At 40.6% G+C, this 10404-nt stretch overlaps 1 protein-coding gene across 3 annotated transcripts in view; it reads right to left on the reverse strand.

The window, feature by feature from the left end:
* shisal1b (shisa like 1b) overlaps positions 1-2587 on the reverse strand; it is a 48216-nt gene extending 45629 nt beyond the window's left edge. The window contains exons 1-2 of one of the 3 annotated variants that reach the window (XM_017437818.3): positions 2458-2587; positions 2252-2375 (exon numbers count right to left, since the gene is read on the reverse strand). The gene's annotated coding sequence lies outside the window, so the exon portion shown is untranslated. Of the gene's footprint in view, positions 1-2251 lie in introns of all 3 variants that reach the window. The other 2 variants (XM_017437819.3, XM_017437817.2) reach the window with 2 other exon arrangements.
* Positions 2588-10404: the final 7817 nt, after the last annotated feature.

A 10404-nucleotide genomic window follows, 5' to 3' on the forward strand; every position in this document is an offset into this window, starting at 1 on the left:
ATTGTCCACGAGCCGCTGAGGACTCACTGTAACGGCCCCTGTGGGGCCCAGCACGTTGCCAGTGAACATGTGAGACAAGGTGACACCGGGAAACGGCCCTCTGATGTTGACTGATGGATGGACCTGCCAGTCCTAACCTCAGTTAGGTTCAGTCACTCCTGTGGAGGGGATTGTAATTATGCGAAACAAACACATCAAATCCAGACTAAACACAAAGCAATCACCGCTCTAAACTGCAGGTGCAACAGTCCTTTTTTTATATATAAAAAAAAAAGAAACTCACATCCTGCTGAGTAAAGACCGACACTTTCCTGTCACTGTAAAAAATAGTCGAGAGGCTTATGCAATATCTCTCCTTTTGTGTCTAAACACAGGCAGGCCAGTCCTACCACCCAACAACAATTATTAAATAAACTTCACAGTTGAGCAGCATGCTTAAGCCCTTATCAAAGGCCTCTGCTGCCAGGCGGACTTCTGCAGCTCCACTTATCTTATCAATGCTGAAAAATGCCTGCAGGAAGGCTTTGAGATAAACGGTGGGCAGAGAGGATCTTTGTTGGTTTCAAGGAGACTTAATCAGTCACATTTAAGTAAACAGAGCTGAATAGAGTACTTAAAAAAAAACTTTGTTTTCATCAACCGCAGCCTGAGGTGAAGCTGCGATAATGTTTTTGCTCGTGTCTGTGCATGTGTGTTCGTTTGTCTGTCCCAAATCTACAGTATCTCGTGAACCACTGGACAGATTTTAATGAAACTGTCAGACAGTAGGCATTGTTTGAACATCTACAACTAATTAGTTTTTGGAGTCCACCGAGTTCAATTACTATGTGACTTGAAACATAAAAATGGATATAACTCAGCCAATTTCACAGATACTGATCTAAGATTTTCTATGGCAGTCGCTGAGACTCATCCCCATCACATACTCCAAACAAGGGAGATCTGTTTTTTTTTTTTAACTTTGCCATTAATTGTTAAAGGCAACTCTGTCTGTCTGTTAGCAAAATATCTCATGAACCACTGGATGGATTTGAATGAAACTTATGGAAAGTAGTCAAAGCAAAGCAAACACAAAAATGGTAAAAACAATTTTACAAATAATAAGCTAAACTCTGGTGTGACTGTGGCTGAGCGTCATTCATAAAACATACTCCAAGCACTACACATTTTGCAATGTGTTTGCATTCAATGTAGGTGTCAACCTTTTCTGTCTGTTAGCAAAATATATCATGAATCACTAGACAGTAAAACTCTCAGGAAATAATAATTAAATGTATGTTTTCAACTCAATCCAGTTCAAGATGGCTGTCACAGTTAATCAACACTAGCCAGCGCACAAATGGCTACAATTCAGCTAGTTTTACAGTTAATGAGCTAAAATCTGATGTGCTAGACGCTGAGAGTTGTTCACAACACATACACTCTGAGCACATGTCGAAATGCAGGGACTTTAATTAATCATGTTATAATAGATACTGCAGTATTTATAAAGAGAAAATTATACTTTTGTTTCAATATTAGAACAAATTATTTCTTCTACTTCTACCATGCATCCAAACAAACCTCACACAAACACACTTTCCTGCACTCCTCTCTACAGTGCACACACTTGAACACTGTTCACCTCTGTACAAAATCATAAAAGCCAACAACTGCTGCCCCCAGGGTAGGTTTTACACAGGCCGGAGCAGGGTTTTTAAAAAAGAATAGGCTTTCTGTGTGAATGAACAAAGGGAATTTCCTTCCACCCCCTGCTCCTCTCTCCTCCTGAATCCTATCATATGGCACTGTGCGTCTCCCACACGCCTGTTTCTAAGTTACCAGCAGCGTCAGCTGCCAATCCCAGCTTAATTGCCTCCTGTGTAAAGTGACAGCTGATGAGCTGCAATGAGAGGGGAGCTGTCCTCACCTTTTCTCCCAGATCACTCTCTGCTTACCTTTCCGAGAGAGATAGATTTCCACCTGAGCATTTTATCTGCACCCCCTTCCTCCTCCTCCTTTGGGAAATTAAACAGTATTGTTGACCTGGACTGAAACTTCAGGAAACCAACCAGGAGAGTGGAGAAATATTACTGTAATGGAGCAGAATGACTTACATGGTGCTCTAAATTTAGAAAACTTACTCTGAGCAGAGAAAATGATGTAAGCTAGTGAGAACGAAAGGCTTTGACTGGAGAAAACTTGTCAGAAATTAAAGCAAAGAACAGAACAGAACAGTTTGTTTAAAGAATGAGCGGCTTTCTTCACTCACCTTCTCCGATCCAGGAGGAGAAACCCAAGCTCTTCTGGTTCTCTGCCACCCTGTTGCTCCTCGTTCTCTCTTCCTTTGTTGTGTCTTCCTCACAAATAGTCCCTCCTCATCCTCGGTACTGGGGCTGAAATGAGTAGCTCATGAAAGAAGCCAGGCAGAAGAGAAAGAAAACACACCAGAGCGGAGAAGAAACACACTCTTCTCACCCCTCAGTGCTGCTTGGCAGTGTATCCCCATCCGTCAGAGCTCTGAGCGACTGCAAGTGTGTGTGTGTGTGCGAGAGAGAGAGAGAGAGAGAGAGAGAGAGAGAGAGAGAGAGAGAGAGGAAGGAAGATGAAATGATACTCATTGGGTGAGTTAGAGGGTGTGAGAGAGTTGGAGGGAGGAGGGGGGTGAGCGTAAGCACTGGAGGGTGATCCTCTGTACAGTATGGGCTCCTGTTTGTCTCCCTGTCTGTCTCCTGAGAGTGCAATCTTTCCCGACAGAAGCCACAGGGTCAGCTGCTTTTACAGTAACGAGACTCAGTTTCCTCCTGAGGGAAAAGACTTCCTGTGTTAGATCTCCACTCAGCTTCCCTCATGGGTGAATGCGTTCTGAGTTTGGTGTGTTTTTTCCATTATAAAGATCTCCTACCTGTTGTAGTGGGCGGCAGTGGCTCAGGAGGTAGGGGTTTGTCTTGTAATCGGAGGGTTGCTGGTTCAAGCCCCCGCTCCAGCTGTCTCAGCCGTTGTGTCCTTGGGCAAGACACTTCACCCGCCTTGCCTGCTGGTGGTGGTCAGAGGGCTCGGTGGCGTCGAGCCCTCACCTCTGTCAGCCTGCCCCAGGGCAGCTGTGGCTACAATGTAGCTTACCGCCATCAGTGTGTGAATGGGTGAATGATTGTAGTGTAAAGTGCTTTGGGGTCCTTGGACTAGATAAAGTGCTATATAAGTGCAAGCCATTTACCATTTAGTGCACTAGACTTATTCCAGGCAAAGGTGGTACAGTCTCCTCTCTCTTAACACTGTCTGTGTGGTGGTTATTTCCCACAGAGGAAGAACACATTTAAACCATTATTTGTTCTCAAAAACAACAAATTTTGGTCCGAACAATGATTGACAAAAACAGAACACAGTCCACAACAAGGTAAATTTATATCCAGTTAATTAGAGAATGTGGCTTTTGGGGTTACAGTATAGGCTGAGCAACAATTGCTTCCTTCATTTGTTCATCCTATAACAGCTGTATGTTTTTGTCTAATGGTTTTTTAATTTTTTTTGGCATTACCAATAAAGCTATGTGCTGCTGCAATTTTTGGCCAGTATGTTAACGAGTGTTGCCAGTTTATTGCCAGCTGGAAGTCTGGCATTTCTCTCTTGATTTTGACTGATTATTGGCAGGAACCAGAATGCCACAGTGTTCAAATATTGATTCAGAGACACTCAAAAAGTGACAAATAAACAGGAAGTATGCTCCAACAATGCAAAGATTGTCAGGCAAAGATAAGTGAGAAGAAAGCCACAAGGCATCAACATTAAGAACCCTGGTGATATATTTCAAGACACAGTGCTCACCATCATGTAGCTACAATTCAATGGCTCTTGAATATCTTTGCTACAAATTGTGGGAAAAAGTAACTGGGAAAAAAACAAAAGTTCTAACAATCACTGCTTTCTTCAACATGTCTTTGTTCACAATGACAGCTGAGCTAAACACTGACCCCTGACCTTTCTAGTTTCAGTTTCATTGGCGTGCGCACATAAGAGTTAAGTATGGACAGTTAAAAAAGGAGCAGTCATCTACGTGTTTAAAATACTGAAAGGTTATGCGAAGTGTTCAACAATTAAAGCTTTTATTTCAGTATTGAGTGGCACAGCGGTGGAGTGGTTACCACTGTTGTCTCACAGCAAGAAGGTCACAGGGTCGCCTGCCCGTCTTTCCGTGTGGAGTTTGCATGTTCTCCCTGTGCAAGCGTGAAATGTGAATGGCTGTTTGTCTCGTTTGTCTCCATGTGGTCCTGTGATAGACTGGAGACCTTTCCAGCGTGTCCCCTGCCTCCCACACAGTGACTGCTGGAAATAGGCACCAGCTATCACCCGGAACGGAAAAAGTGGGTAAAGAAAATAAACTAATGGACGGATTTCAGTATTGGTATGTTGAACCTTTTAATGTGTGTCTGTCCCGACAACAGTAAATACATAATTTTTGTATATTTAGCTGCTTATTGAAATGTAAACTAACACAGCAAGTTTCTAAATCAACTGAACAGACATAATGAATTGTTTTTTTTTAGTTAAACTTGAGTTTTGTTATATTTAGTGCTTCCTGTTTTATTTTGAAGGAACTCTGTGTTTAGATGTGCAGTCTGCTTCTTTTTTTCTTTGTAGTTCTTCTTGTTGGTTTGACGTAGAATTTTGTTCCACCCGTTTATCCTTTGGCAGTCTGTCTGTTCACTTCATTGGTTCTAGTATTAGAATTTTGTGCTTTTTGCCTCTGATTTATTTTGCCATCTATGATAGTTTGTAAGTTTTGAGTAATTGTTTTTTTTCTGTTTAATTATAACTCTCATTATTTAAAATACCTCCACATTTCTCATCGGGAGTTGGTTTTAAATGACCCCTTGAGTGCTGCTTCTTTCCTCGTCTCCCCTGTTGAAGATTTGTCAAAGGTTCACCATGTTGTGGCTCAGTCAGCACATACTCACACATATACACAGCCATGGGCAAACTGCACAAACACTGGTGAACATGTTATTCTGTGTATTTGGATTAACTTACAAATTTTTAGCTGAAAACCGAGATTGGTCTTATTTTTAACAGCACAAAATATCAAAATGTTGCTGACAGTTTGTTGCATTAGCCAACTAGAAGTAAGTGAGGAGTACTGTATTGCTCTTCAGTAGAGAGGAAAGTCAATTGCCGGTGGGAGGAAGCAAACAATCTGTCAAAGCAATCAAATTTTATTGTGCCGTTGTTGGATGGCAAAATAAATGTGCAACAAAGGAAACCAAACGAAACGAAACTCCAACAATCACCTGCTGGTTATTGCACAGGCTAAACTGAAATAGATTCAGCTAATTTAGTGACTATGTTTGTTCATTTATAACTGCATTATTGACTAAAATCTTCCATTAATATTTGAGAGTGTAAACTGCTTGTCTCCCTGGATCTGAACAGGTTATTCTGTACTGGGACAGCCTAACTTTGCTTACTTGATGCACTGCTAATGTATGCTGGACTGTAAACGATGTAGAGCCAGTCCTCAAGAGCTTGGGCTGTAATCTAAACGGGCTTCCAATTAAACTCTTTTTTTATTTTAAAGATAACAGCAATACAAAACTTGTGGATCTGCTCAGATTTAAAGTGACTGTTACAATGTTTTCAAGTGGGGTTCTGTGGAAAGATTATGAACAGTTAATATATTACCTGTTGCAGAGAGCTCTTTGAACAAACTCAGTTTGGAGAAATAGTGTAACTCTGACCTGCTTGACAAGCTAAATGCTAGTTGTAAAAATACTATTGTATATTTACATAAAAACCTGTGGATATTTGCAAGCACAGATAGCAGCAGCAGCTAGTTGTATAATAAATAATATTTCTGCAGGAATAACCCTGTATAGCAACATTAACAGCAATGTAAAGATTTATAAAATATAATTTGCACAAAATGTTATAAAAACTTTGAGATTGGAGCTGTTTTAAGATATCAGCAATTCATTTTAGCACTGGCACTGCTTAGACTAGCCAATAGCTTATCAGTCCCATCAGAATAAACTATTTCTAACAATTAAGGCTGTCCAAAGAGCTGTTTACAAGTAAGTTAGTGATTTTTCAAAATCTTTTCACAGAACCCAACTTCAAATGATCTATTTAAACCTGAAATTCAAAACAAATGTAGATGAAATTTTCCAGCAACAATTCATTCATTTCAATCATAAGGCTCTTCCTTAAAACAGTTCTGTGAAATGGCCACACAGACCAGTCCGTCTGTAAGCTGTCTTCAAAAATCACAGATGGAGTCGACCACATCCCGCACAGACGTGAGCTTTTCAGAAATAAGGCGAGCGGTGCGGAAACAAACGAAGCGTGGAGCAGAACTCAGCTGCTTGTATGTATTAAATGTGCGACGGGCATCTCTTTCATAACATTCTCAAAACTTTCTTTTTTTTGTGTTCAGCACGCAAAGCAACAAGTTCATGAATTTTGCTATTGCCCTAATTTGCCATTGTTAAGAATATACCTAAGAGGAGAAAAAAAAAGAGTTGAGAGTTCTCCTCTGAAATGAATCTGTACTATGTTGTTTTCACTTTGAAATGGACGGTCAAAGAAAGTCCCAATTTTAAACTAAATGCAGAGTTGCTGTGAGCCATCAGCAATCTTCCCTCTGCACTAAACCTTTTCACTGTTGCTTTTTGAGCCTCAAAGCCAGCCTATCTTTTCACATGTCGACCGTTTCAGCTCTGTTAATACCTCGCTTATATAAAGGCACATCAGGGAAGGGTTAGCTTCAACCCTCTCGCCGCCTCAGTCCATTCAGAAATCACACTGAGGCAGCCAGAAGTCAACCAAGTCCCGGCTTGAGGTATCTTGTGAAAGCTCTGACGTAGTGTTAGCTTTAAACAAAGCAACAATATTTTATCATCTGACATTTGTTTCGTGCTCTTTCTTTTACCAGGCAGCGGGCTTGGATTGAGTAAAAAGATGAGATTATATTAAGTTTGAAGCCCAATATACAGTGAAAATATTCAACAGATTTGTTGCATTACTTTGTTCTTCCTTCCTGAGCATGGTAACCTGAATTTATTTGATGTTAAATTGCTGCCTGAATAAAGGGAGCAATGTGAACGTGTCACCTTGGATTCTGGGAAATCATAAGTACTTCTGACTAAAACTCTAATTATGTCATTGACAAAAAAAAAGACAAATTGATAGTAAAAACAACTATTTAAAACAAATTCATATTAAAAAAGGCTCTTTAGTTGAACAGTTCAGATTATTTGAAGTTATTCTACTTAACTGTTTAAATGACTTAATATTCACTGCTTCCAACTTAGCAGGTGTGTAACAGAGTGAAAGCTGATTTAGCATTTGCAGAAAAGTGATTCTGTTTGTCTTTATTCTTTGTCACTTCTTTTGTAGCTTTTCTTGACATGTACCTACATCTGCACACTTTGGGATATTTTTACCATTCAAGTGTCAAAAAGTTCAGCTTGTTCAGAACATTTCAGCTACAGCTTTTGCTTTTTGTAACTATTTATTCCTTTCAATATATTTAACTTTAAATTTAAATTTAAATTTTACTCTTTGAAATCTGCTTCAGCCTACTTGTATCTTTTAGCTAGCATTTTGATAGTTTGATTTTTTTCTTATAAAAATATTTTGATACTTTTATAAAATATGCAGATGCAGATGTTTTGCTACTTTATTTGCATTTTGTTTTTTAAGCTTCTAGCTAGCATTTTGCAACTTAATTTTTACGTAACATTTTGCTAGTTTTGATTTTTAGCTAGCATTGTGCTATTTTTAGCTTGTCTTTTGTTACTTTTAGCTTTAAGCTAGCAGTTCGCTTCTTTAGCTTTTCGCTTATGTTCTGTTTCTTTTAGCGTTAATTTCAAAGTCATTGACCACTTAGCTTTCACACTGCATTATTGCAGAAAATGTCATTTGTCTAACTAGTATTTTCTCATGGTTTATTTCTCAGTTTATCATGAGGCAGGGTGAAAACATTAGATGCAAAACTGATGGTGCATCGTTTAACAACAGGGTAGTAAGAAGAGGTGCTTTATGTGACATTTACATGCAGCAGGACAAGCCATTACGTGGCGACCTGGTCTTACATTCTTGGCCCCGACCTGAAAGTGAAGAACATCCTGTAAAGGTGAGAGTCTGCCTGTCCTGCATGCTCTGCTGGTTCCCATCGTAACATGGCAGAAGCACAGCTTAAATGTGTCCCACGAGTGTGGTGAATACTGGATCTTTGTGCGCATGGAGCAATGGATCAATGAGGTCACAATCATCCCTGAAAGGTGATTAGGGGACCGCACTGACAGCTCCTTCAATCATGTTGATGAAGTGCCAAAGAGCCATGTGTCACAGAGACTGAAACGAGAGTCAAGGTGACAACAACCCTCAGCCAGTCACAGCTGAAGAGAGACCATTTCTCAGAAATTCGGGGAAACGAAGGGTATGAACATATGGTCTAACCTCCTCGCCGCTGCTGAGCGGGCGAACGAGAGCTGCTCCCGTGGTGCACTGTGGGTACCGTGGGGTTTAAACTGGCGGGTGTTGCTGTCGCACACATGGCCACATGTAGCTTTAGGAGAAAGGGAGCTCTGAGGGGCCAGTTTCTGTCAAAAAGAAGATGAGCCAACAGAGACGCCTGAAGCACGATGTGAGGTGATTGGCCTGTATGATGTTCAGCCAGGAGGAAACATGCCGGGGAGAGATATACTGTGTCCTCCCAGTGTGTGTTTGTGTCTCAGCGTGTGGACTTAAAATGTGTAGTTCATCCTTTCAGCATCCACAGGCTGAACAGTGTGATTGACATGACTTATCGCCCGTTGTTGAAAGGCAGACGCTAATGTTTTTGACCATGTTTGAGTACATGTGTTTGTGTCTGTCTGTTACCAAGTTATCTCATGAACCACTGGACAAATTTTTAAGAACCGTTCAGAAAATAATCACTGAATCTACCTCTGAACTTTAGGAGTCAACCCAATTCAAGATGGCTACCACATTAGCCCAACAGAAAAATTTCTATAACTCAGTCAATTTTATAGGTCTTTAGCTAAAATTTGATGTGGTAGTAGCTGAGACGCATTTACAATAAATACTCTAAGCATGCCATTTCACAATGTTGCATAAGATTGGGCATAATCTTATTTTCAAGGTTTGCCCAAAACAGGCACAACTCCCAACATTTCTCAACAAAGGATAATCTTAGTCTCAAACTTTGGCATGGAAGGTAGCATTCCTTCAAGGAATGCTAGGTCTTTAATTTAAATTACATTCACACTTTTTCTTCCTAATGTGAGGTTTAAACCATAAACATGAGGCAATCACAGCAAATACCGTTTTATTTGTCACAGTGAAGGGCTGTGATGAAACTCTTGCTGGTATTGCTGTTTTCTTTGGCTCCCTCACCCACAGAGCCAGATTGCAAATATTATATATTTCCTTTAAACTCTTATGAAATATTGAGTGGTTTGAAATGTGTGCAAAAAACCAGGTCATGATAAACGAACGCAAAGCAGGGAAGCTGTGTGGATTGTTCACCAATCTTAGATAATACCCGTGATGTCTGAGTTTATACTGACACTTTCCAGCCTGGGAAACTGTGCGAGTGGGGGGTTTTTTTGAGGGTTTTTTTTCCTGGAGTTCCAGCTTGCAGGTGTGAGCGGTCTCTGTGGACTGCTCAGTGACCGTGTTCAGGTGCAGGGTCATATTCATGACAAGCTTCTTGTTTGAACTGTCTTCCAAGCATCTGGGCTCAGTAATGATACAAGGTGTTCATCACCTCGATAGTACCCACAGCGCTGCAGAGACGGATCTGAAATGATCACGTCTCGACTCCCTCTTCCCTCCTCTCAGGCTTTTAGATGGCAGGAGTTAATCTGTCGGGTGGGGTCCTTCTTCCTTTTGGCTACACTTCTTTTAGCAGATTCAATAAAGAGGAGGAGGACGCCGACACGACTCAGCATCAAACTGGATGAGCCGGATATTTCATACAGATATCACTTCATGTCTGAAAATACAAAAGTTTCAATTTTGTGCATTGTTAAAGTGCTTTTTCTTTTCCCGTAAAGGGTTACCTTTCTTCTCTGCAAAGTCAAGAGCGCTGGATTCTTTATTTAGAAATCTTAAGATGGTGGTTTAAGTAGAACTTTAAGTTCTAATGAAAAATGTATCCAGGCCATAAATTAGTGTCAGGCAGCTGATGTTGTGTCGTCCCACGGTAATTAACTGAGTGAATGCTGTTGTTAGGGCTTTCTCAAGGGCCCTGCTTAAAGCACCAAATGGAGGTCAGAGAAGAATCGAGGGAATTGAACAAATCCTTGCAAGTCATTGCTCGCCCTCTGCTCTTTAGATAAACAATGCTAATAGGGAAAGGCATCTTGCTGGGGTTTTTTTAATGGGTGAATCAGTCAGCTAATGTCACATTTAGACATTTGGATG

This window comes from Kryptolebias marmoratus, linkage group LG11, assembly GCF_001649575.2.
Source record: "Kryptolebias marmoratus isolate JLee-2015 linkage group LG11, ASM164957v2, whole genome shotgun sequence".
In the NCBI taxonomy this organism is placed as follows: domain Eukaryota; kingdom Metazoa; phylum Chordata; class Actinopteri; order Cyprinodontiformes; family Rivulidae; genus Kryptolebias; species Kryptolebias marmoratus.